Here is an 11,215-nt window from a genome sequence, read left to right as displayed (position 1 = left end):
ATCCTGCGATTGGAATGTTCTCAAAAGATTATAATTGTAGCAAATTCAAAAACATTGTTAACAATTCCAACATTTGCTAGAGTGCTTCCTGTGCCTTTACAAATTAAGTGCTATGTTCCTAGCTCTATACATTACCTAATCTTGACAATTATTTTATGAGATTGATAAGAATTTTTGCCTATCTTATGGATTTTAGAAAACTGAAATCATAAAATTAATTTACCTAAGATTATATAGCTAAATTGTATAACTTTTTTTGATTCATAGTATTTGGACATACTTATGGTATGCATGTGATATTTTATTATATGCATAGAATGTGTAAAGAATAAATCAGAATATTTAGGGTATCCATCACCTCAAGTATTTATTATTTCTATGTGTTAGGAATATTTCAAGTCATTTCTTCTAGCTATTTTAAAATACACTATATGTTGATGTTAACTTTAGTCACCTTACTTTGCTATCAAATATCGGAACTTATTTCTCCTGTCTAACTGCACATTTGTACCCATTAATCAACTTTTCTTCATTCCCCCACCAACCGTCTCAGTCTCTGGCATTTATCACTCTACTGTCTGCCTCCATAAGATCAACTTTTTGAGCTTGTTCATAAGAGTGATAACATGAAATATTTCTCTCGTTCTGCCTGGCTTATTTCTTTAAGCATAATAAACCCCCAATACTTGGGTTTATTATATTGCTGCAAATGACAGGACTTCATTCTTTTTATCGTTGAATAGCATTCTCTCATGTGTGTATACTACATTGTATTATCTATTTGTCCATTGGTGGACAGTTAGGTTGATTTCATAACTTTTCTATTTTGAATAGTGCTGTGATAAACCTGCAGGAACAGGTTGTCTCTTCAATATACTGATTTTCTTTCCTTTCAATAAATACGCAGTAGTTGGACTGCTGGAAATATGATATGCTTAGGTTGGGGTGGCAAGACTTATGCTGTAGCCCTGCTCCTGAAGAGGGAAGTGTTTCTTTCAGTGGCAGCAATAATAAACTGGTGGCAAAAAAGAACCCCCAAAACCAAACCAAACCAAACCAAAACAACAACAACAAAAAAAACATGCTTCAGCCCCAAGTGGTGGCTGTAAGTGAGATAGCCTTTTCTCAGGGTGTTTTTAATTACAAAGAATCTCTGCTACTGGGAGCAATGGAGTCACTCCCTATGGCTCATGCTTCAGCCCTGATGGCAGCAGTGAGCAGTGGTTCCTAGATACCTGGGTAGAGTATGGAGATGGATGGGATTTTGACCACAGGGTAAGATTAGTCTAATGGGATTTGGGCTTTCAAAATAGTGCTATGCTGTAGCTGCTTAGGACTCCAAGAGGTCTGTGAGATCTAGCATGAGCTACTTTACTGGAGCAATGCTATCCTGTGGTACCATTTGGTCTCCAGGTAGTTCTCTATTTTAGTCTCAGTACCCATGTGGACTGAGTGGCACAATCCATGGCTGAGATCACAGGTGTCCATGGTGGGAATGTGGACCTCTGGGGACCATTTTCTTATGCTTTCCTCATACGTGTGAGCCTCTCCAGGATGCCAGCCAATCCTACCTGAGCAGGCTACTTTACTTCTCTTTCTTTGCCTTAGTTTTTTGCTATCACTTGTCTGTTGAATTCCAGTGTTCTTTCTTAGGTGATATATTTAAAGTGTAATTATATAATTATTATTTTCATTCTTCTTTGTAGACAAGGTGAGTACCAGAAGCCATCTTGAAGCCTTAACTGCATTTTAATCCTAGTTTTGTTGGACTTTGAAACCTATGTATGACGATATCACATTGCTTTTTAGGTTAAAGCATTTCAGATTTACCTCCTATGTGCATCTGTATTTGAAAGTCCCTCACTAATTTTAGATCAGGTTAACCCTCTTTTAGTAGCTATTTTACTGGGATACATTCTTGAATAGACTGGGAAAATCCTAAGGTAATGTTAACTCTAGGGATTTGAACAAACTAGATCTACACACAATATGTTGTTTTTAACTTTAGCCTCCTTACTTTGCTATCAAATATCAGAATTTATTTCTTCTAACTGCACATCTATACCCATTAACCAACTTTTCTTTATACCTCCACCAACCACCCCAGTCCCTGGTGTTTATCACTCTACTGTCTGATCTAGTCCTAGACATTGTTACTCTTTGGTGAAGAGGTATCCTTTTCATAGAAGTATAAGCCCTTATGCTTTTCCATATGGTCTTACTCTTATGTCAGAGTACATCAGTAGAGACAACATACTCAGACAAGAATGTCCCCCAATTTTCCTGATTTTCTCTAATGTCCACTAACCAAAAACACATTCTCAACCTGTATGCACATCTATTTTAAGCCTATTGTATTTTTATAAGCCATTATTTCTGAAAGTTTACCCCCTGTCGTGTGATAATAGTAATAACTCACTGATCTAGCAACATTGGGGGAAGGTGTGTCTTGATCTGCTGAAAACAAACTTTTTGCTATGTTTAGTCACATTAGGAAAGTTTGGATTTAGTTTTGTTTTTTAAACTTCAAATTTGATATAACTCTAATATCTGATTGCAAAGAAGTCAAGTAAAGGTCCACTGGTATTTTTTATGTGCAGGGAACCTTTGTATAGGGCAATTATTCTTTATCTTGATCTGACTATATTCAAGCTCTTTATCAAAAAGTTTGGAATTTTTAAACATCTATGCTCCAGCTTCTTATAATATGGGCAGTAAAACAGACTTCTGATGCTTTTTACTATAGATTGCTCCATGCTTCAGTAAATATGAGCCTAATGAAATATATAACCAAATTTTTGAATTAAATCCAAATTGTTAATAATTTACCTGACTAGCATTATGCCCATTAAGGAAATTAAAAGATTCAGTATACACTTTAACTCAGAAATAAAAATTGCATAGCCATTCTACAATTTCCTGTTATTTTGTTTTAGCCATCTTGAAGTTGGAGTATGGGACCGGATGGCCTTCTACTTTATGAGGTAAAATACTAGGTCAAATAATAGATGCTCAGTGGACAAATCTATTATCATCCTCTACTCCCTTCCCTTTGGGGAGGTTTAGGGAGCATATACTCTTGTTTTTGTGCATTATTTTCACAGGGATGATGAAAGAAAAAGAACATCCTTTCTCAAATTGATAAGGATCAGACATTTCTATAATCTGTTGAAACACTTCCAGGCAGAGGCAATAAAGAAAAATGCAGTGATACAAACAGAGTAGGGGATAATTCTCTGTTTTTTCTTTCCTTACTGTGCATTGCTACTAAGCTAGAACCTGGACACATCATTAGAAGACAAAACTAGCAAACAGCATGAGTTGTAGCTTTCAATTATGGTATCTGAATCATAACTCTACCACCTTTCAGCTCTGTGGCACTTTATGTAATCATTTTCAAGGCTTAATTTCAAAATCTACAAAATGAAAAACCTGGTATCTATAACATAGGATTCTTTTTAGGATTAAATAAAATAACCCATTTAAATTAGTGAGCATGGTGTTTGACATATAGAACATGATGAATAAACATTAATTACTTTTTTTTTTGAGACAGAGTCTCAAGCTGTCACCCTGGGTAGAGGGCTATGGTGTCATAGCTCACAGCAATCTCTAACTCTTGGGCTTAAGCGATCTTCTTCCTCAGCCTCCCAGGTAGCTAGGACTACAGGCACCTGCCACAATGCCCATCTATTTTTAGTTATAGTTGTCACTGTTGTTTGGCAGGCCCCGGCTAGATTTGAACTCTTCAGCTCCCATGTATGTGGCTAGCGCCCTAGCCACTTGTGCTATAGGTGCTGAGCCTAATTACTATTATGAATTTTAAATACTATTATCATTGGAGAAGGAGAAAAAGAGTGAGGGGAATATTAAAACAAGTGCTCGATCTCCCAGTCCTTTCTTTTCCATATTTTCCCTCATGGAAGAGAGGGGTAAAGGTACCCAATCTAGTATAGCAGAATTTTATGTATAGGTGAAAGTTGAAAGTGGTCATTCTTAACAGTTTACTAAAGTCTGGAGATAGACTGGGGAAATCCTAAGGGAATGTCGACTCTGTGTAGCTATCACCGCACACCTATGAGCATGGTATACTAGTCTAGGGACTCATGGAAGCCTTCCTGAAAGATTCATTTAAGCTTAGCTTGAAGCATGAGTAGGACTATGTGTAAAATAAGAGTATGTGGGCACTGCTGCAGACACACTCATTCACTGCAGTCAGAGTTCTCTTTCTAAAGAGTAAACCTGATCCCTATTTAAAATTATGGAATGCCTCCCCACTCTCCTTAAGATAGATTCAAACCCGCCCTCTTTTTTTTAGTTTTTGGCTAGGGCTGGGTTTGAACTTGCCACCTCCAGCATATGGTGCTGGTGCTCTACTCCTTTGAGCCATAGGCACCACCCAGATTCTAAACTCTTTCATAAAGCTCATAAGACTATTTGTCCCCTGCCTGCTTATTCAGTCTCATTCTTGTCTTCCCTGTCTCTGATCAAGCCACTTTGAACTTATTTCATTTCTTTGAATGTGCCATATTTTGAAAACTTTGCAGATGTTATTGCTGGTTCTTCACTCTTTCCCTATTTTTGTATAAGCTAAATATTTATTTACTCATGACTCAAGGGAAACTTAAATGACTCTTTCAAGGAAGGCTTCCTTCAGCCCCTAGAGTAGTATATCATGCTCATAAGTGTGCCATAATAGCTTCTCATATACCTTTTTTTTTTTTGTAGCATCTGTGACAACTTGTTGTAGACTGAAATGTTTCTTCCTAAATTCATATAGTAAGTAAAGCCTTAACTTTCAATGTAACTATATTTGGAGGTAGGGATTTTAGGAAGTAATTGAGGTTAAATAAGGAAACAAGGGTAGGCCTAAATCCAGTAGGATTAGTGCCCTTATACAAAAAAGTAAGAGATGCCATCGATTTCTCCGTTTGTGTGCACACACACAGGAAAGGCCAAGAAGGTAGCTGTTTCCAAACCAAGGAGAGAAGCCTCACCTGGCACACTGATCTTGGACTAACATGTGAAAAACCTGTCTGTGGTTCTATTATGGGAGCCAGAGCAGACTATTAAAAAACTATAGTATTCTAATTATTTAATTATTTAATGTCTGCTCTTTCTGATTACTTTAAGTTCCTTCTGAGCCAGTGGCAGTGTTTACCTAATTCATTTTTTTATATCTCTAGGGCCTATCAGAACACTTGGAACATACTACATTTTCAACAAACATTTATTCAGTGAATGAGATTCTAGTTCTTTTTTTTTTCCTTTAAGAACTGTGGAGTCATTGGAGAATATGCCTCTCTTGTTCACTACTGTATGTAAAACATACCTAACGAAAGGATAATTCGTTCATTCATTTGCACATTTATCAAATACATAATAAGAACAAAGGGCAAATCTGTGATAATCAGAAAAGAAAATCAAAGATTCTGTTTTGGCAAAACTTTTTGCTATGATTCTTTTCTGACAAAACCTAAACAAAAGAGATGAAGACTAACGTTTTCATTGATATTTTACATGGTGATCACATAGGTTCTCAAAGATTAAATACTATGAAAATATATTCTTAAATTGCCAACAATAATTTTAATATTTTTTAAATTTTTATTCTATTAAAAAAGGGGGATGAAAGTTTCAAAATGACCTTTTAAACCAATAAAACTTTGATGTATCTCTTGTTCTATTAACTATATTAAAAAAAAATCACAAAGATGCTTAAATGGTAACGAATTATTTTCTGGTTCAGCTGTGACTCCAGACAGGATCCAAAGAAGAGTTTTAAACATCTCTTCTCTGTGTTTTATGGAGATTTACTTTACTCTTCTGTATTAGCCTCTTAAAGCACAATAATTTTAATCTTAAAAAATATTTTAATATGGGTGAATGAGATTTACAGAAGATGTCTTTAACAGCACAGGATTTAGATATAAATTTACATAGTTTGGCTATATAATAAGGTATTATTTGGCACTTTCTCCTTTATTACTTCAAATATACACAAACAATAGAATGCCTTCCCTAAAAATAGTCTATTGGTCCTTGGTAATGATGCCCTTTGTCCCCTATCCTTCTCATACTGCCTCTTGTCACCATGAAGAAGCTAATAAATAAATAACCTTATTAAGGTTAATGATACTTTCAGCATCATCCTAATTCTGTGTTAGTAATGAGGCTATGGTTTCTGTAGCAGAGAATAAAATGCAAATCATGGATTTGTGCCTACCTGATGTATTTTATTTGATTTAGTGATACATTTAATGAGCATCTTTTACTATTCTGTTTTCCAGAACTCCCTGTATAATGTTTCTTGGGCTTAAAAACAAATATACTTTTTGATGATTTCAATTTCTGCATGTTCACATATTTTACAGCAGTTATTAGGAAAGATAAGATGCTTGCATCAATACTTAACACTAGATGATTTGGTGTCCTTTTTGTCTCTTTTGTGTAATGTAGATTGAGAAGGTAAGAAGCATCCAAAAGCCAAATACCTATTCAAAGTAGGTAGACCTCTACTAATGAAAATGATGTATTCCAATGATTTATTGTCAGAAACTTCATTAGCATAGGTAAGAGACCTAGGACATTTTAGTCCATCTTTATATGGTGGCACTACTTCCCATCTCTTGGAATTCATTGATCCACCCCTACAGATCCCTGGGTCTCTCCTTTAATAATGTCTCAATCCTTATTAACTCATGAACCCTATTCTTCTCACTCTGGCACCCAGGCATATAATCCTTTATTATTCTGAGTTCAGGTCATGTGTTTCATAAATAGTTCACTGCTTCCTGTTAAGTTACTATCACTTTCAACACTTTGCTGGAGATAATAGAAAGTATCCTGGTCTTTCTGATCCAAGGATGAATTTTTCTTATTAAAAATATGTCCCGTGAAGATTTTTTAATTGAAGTATCATGTTATATATTTAGAATCTGCAAACTTGGAAGATAATACAAGACATTATTTTTCCATAGAAATACATTTCATTAGAATGAATGCATTGGTGTGACATTATAATTCTACCATAAGAAGTTCAAGGTTTAAAACTGGCATGAGGTTTCAGATTATTTCATATTCCTATCATTTTTTTAAATCTACAAAAAAGAGGAACACAAAACTCAAAAAGCTACCATGTTTCTGACACAGGGAGGGACATTTTCTATCAGTCAGTTTGAGAATTAAAGCAGTCTATCTTGGAGGATAAGCCCATACTGTTACTTCTCTGATAGTTTGTGTATGGTTATAGTAGTAGGGGGGGAGTCATGATCTATGACCCTTGCATAGTAGGAGATTTTTCCATTGAAAAAAATAATTGATGCATGTGTATTCAGCTAACAGTAAAGGATAGCTAAGTTGGAGACTGTTGGATAGTGCAGGAAAAGAAATGCAGGTATGAACAAGTGGCCTGCAATCAGACAGAACTGAAATTGTATATGCTAATATTTATTGTCTTAATTCTCAATTGGATCAAAACTAAACCAGAGGGTAAAGATGCTATTTTGGGGTACTTTTGATTACCTGAACAGATTGTCATAAGAATTAAATCAGACAAAATAAAATGTTTGTGAAGTACCCTGCACATAGTAGGCAATAAGTAAATGCTATCTCTGAACTATGTAAATAATCATAGGTATGCGGGATTATTTCATTGAACTTAATGTGAATGTTGCTTTTGGCTCAAGTATCATTGAAAAAGAATGTATCATTCCATTAATCTCAGGCATGTTTGATGCTATACATTTTGAGAAAACCAGGAAACAAAGGATTGAGGAGAAACTAGAATGCATTTAGAGGACTTAATCTTTAAATTCCAATGCCTTAAAATCATAACTGTTTTTATCTATAAAAGGTAGAATAATTTGGCCCATCCTCTCATTTTACAGATACAGAAACTGAAGCCAAGGAAATATGAAAAGTTTTCTCATAGTCATACAGATACCAGCAGGTAGGAACTATAATTCAGATCTTTTCATTGCATTATGCAGATAAGAAAGGGACCACAAATCTCCTTCTGTTAAAAGCTGGGCTATAGAAAACTTCAGTTTGAAACTCTCTGGTACTGATTCTCTTAGAATAAGCTTGACAGTATTGATCTAAATAGCACTTATATCTTTTTTTGATTTAATTTTTATTTTTTGATTGACACATAATCATTGTATATATTTATGCTATACAATGTGATTTCAATACATATATATTGTGTAATTTTCAAATCAGGGTAATTTGCATATTTATCATCTTAAAAATTTATCATTTCTTTGTGATGAGAACAGTAAAAAATTCTTCTCTTCTAGCTCTTAAAATACACAGTACATTATTGTTAACTGTAGTTGCCCTACTGTGTATACCAGAATTTATCTCTCATATCTAATTATATCTTTGTACCCATTGACAACTTCTCAACATCACCTCCTCCTCCTTTCCTTTCCTCAGCTTTTGGCAATAAGTATTGTACTTTCAACTTCTACGAGATCATTTTTTTAAGTAAATGAGCACTTATTTCTGAGATGAAGTCTACCACTCTTCTGGATCAAACGAACTATGGTGGTAAATATCATGAGAACTCATCTTGGTAATGATGAACAACCATTTTTATAGTCTGGAGATCTGAATAGCCTGAGTGTTGATCTATCATCTCTCTTAACATATAAGACATTCATAATAACCAAAAAGTCACACTGTGAGAATTGTACCTTTCAGTTTTCCACAGGGATCCTGGCCCAATTTTCCTGCTGGCTTACCTAACGTCAGTCTCATGACCTTTGATAATATATATGCATATATAATCTTCAGAAAATCCTCACTCTGATCAACTAAAATAATTATTATTTGGGGGAAAAATACTTTCTATTCCCTACGTCTATCAGTGGCCCTGAGTGAAATGTACCCAACACCAGTGAGATTATGATAAAGATTTCATGGGGAAAGCAAAATGACAATGTTAGATGGTAAATTTAACATTAAAAAACACTCTTTTTGAAAACTACTTTTCTGTTGTTTACTTCTCAGCTGATAGAAGCAGTATGCTATCCTTATGTTCTTAAAATACATATTTAAGGGAATGTAGCTGGTTGCTTACATTTAGTTTTTCTTTAAATTTTAGACCATAACTGTTTTTATTTCCAAACTGATTGTAGTACAAAAGGATATAAATATGTATTCATTAATAGTCACCAATCATTCCAAGTCATACCACTTCATCAAATGAGAGAAGACTATGTTAACACTGTATTCTTTGTTCATTATTGTTTAGTACTAGAAACAGTGGACTACTGCGCTACAAAACTTGGCAAAATTTTCTATATGGATGAAACAAAATATCTGAATATTTTAACAATTTCAGACTGATGAAACTTTGAAGATGGAGAAACAAATCATTCCCTATGAAGCCAAGGCAAGCCACAAACTAGGTTAGCTGTATTTCTAGAAGAAAGCAGTAAGAAAAAAAATCTAAAGATTAAATGCCATTCTTATTACTTGTGTGTAAATGCTGCATCCTGTCTTTAGCAGAGAGCAAAGTGGTAGGATCCTATCTTAATGACCTTCATGCTAACATAAGTTTTATATTGTAATGCTGTTTCTACATCCATCCAGATAACACAGAGCAATACTGCATTGCTGAATTAGAAACAAAGAGTTTTTATTTGAACAAGAAATTCTGTATAAAATATGAATTCACAAGCCTTTGCTGTTAGGGAAAAAAATTATACTTACAGACTCATAGAACCTTGAAATTGAAAGGGATCTGAGAAAACATCTAGTTTACCCTGTTTGTTTTTCTAGATTGGGACATTTAAGCCCATGTAGGGGAAGGGTTCTGCCCAAAGTTGCATGACTAGTTAGTGGCAGGACTGGGATTAAAATTCAGGTCTTTTCATTCATAGTAAAGAAGTCTTTTTCTGTAAATGTGTGTTGTCTCTCTTCCTGTCAGAAAGGAAATATACTGTGGTTGTCAGGAACATAGGCTCAAGAGCTAAAGTACATGAGTTGAGCTCCTTATTTTGTTCCTTTGCTAATGTGTGATTTAAGGAAAATCACTTAAAATCTCATTCTCATTGTAAAATGGGTATAATAATAGTGGTTATTTCATGTGATTGCTGAGAGGATTAAATGTCTCAAATAATATGAAGCACATACGACAATGTCTGACAATAAATAGTAAGCTTCCAAAAGTGTCTGATAGTATTTTCTAATTGTAACATTATTAAGGTAGTTGGTTCAATGAGGACAGAATTTTTTGACAAAATATTTAAGAGCAATATATAATAGTTTAGAATACTAGAATAAGAAACATTCAATGTAAATGACAGCAGAACAGCTAAAAAGAATACAGTACTAGCATACTGATAGAACTCCATTGGTTTACCAAGAAATACCTGAGGTCAAAAAGAGGATATTTCTGCCTCTGCACAGTTCTTAAGCTAATTATGCCTGGTTAATATTTTTATACAGTATGAAATAATGCTTTTTATCACCATAGAGTTATTCTCACACACATACACACACACACACACACATATATGACTATGTCACTTGTAACCAAGATACCTAGACCAGTGGTACTGGGCTTTGAGCTGTTTGTTATCTATCTACAATGGGATATGAAGCTTATACCGATGTATAAATGAACTGTCACCAAACACACTGTTTAACTGTATAGATATAGACAAAGATAGATTAGGTATATATGGGTTATATATAATATATATAATGTAGATCTCTATAAAATTATATACATACTATACATAAAACACATGATATATACCTGAATATACATATTTTATATATACATTAGTAGAAAGACTTTCTTGATGATGGAAGTAGTGCATTTATTCACATTCAGGCACATTGCTAAGTGGATTGGTAAAAAAGTTCATCAATTGGCACTGATCTGTGGACTAGTAAAGGCCCTCAGACCACATTTTCTTTCTTTCCTTTTTTTTTAAATTGGCAATAAGACATATAAAATTTATTAACCACAGAGAATCAGAGCAATAAGTTCAGAAGGTTATACCATTTTTTTTATTTCTTATAGCATAACTTTGTACATTAATACAATCATGAGGTACAGTGTGCTGTTTTCATGTACATTTTGAAATACTCTCATCAAACTGGTCAAGATAACCTTCATGTCATTTTCTTAGTTATTAAGTTAAAATGTTCATACTCTGCTTTTAGAAAGATTCACTTGTACCCTTATAAGATAAAC

General features: G+C 34.2%; 1 non-coding gene across 1 annotated transcript; it reads right to left on the bottom strand.

Annotated features, from left to right (window-relative positions):
* Positions 1 to 5,747: 5,747 nt before the first annotated feature.
* On the bottom strand, positions 5,748 to 5,872 carry LOC111727537. The gene has a single exon (XR_002775070.1). It is a non-coding gene; the product is annotated as a small nucleolar RNA SNORA26 (small nucleolar RNA).
* Positions 5,873 to 11,215: the final 5,343 nt, after the last annotated feature.

The sequence above is a fragment of the Otolemur garnettii genome, unplaced genomic scaffold, assembly GCF_000181295.1.
Source record: "Otolemur garnettii isolate 467f Iridium unplaced genomic scaffold, OtoGar3 scaffold00110, whole genome shotgun sequence".
Classification (NCBI taxonomy): domain Eukaryota; kingdom Metazoa; phylum Chordata; class Mammalia; order Primates; family Galagidae; genus Otolemur; species Otolemur garnettii.
This window is presented reverse-complemented; position numbering and strand designations above follow the sequence as displayed.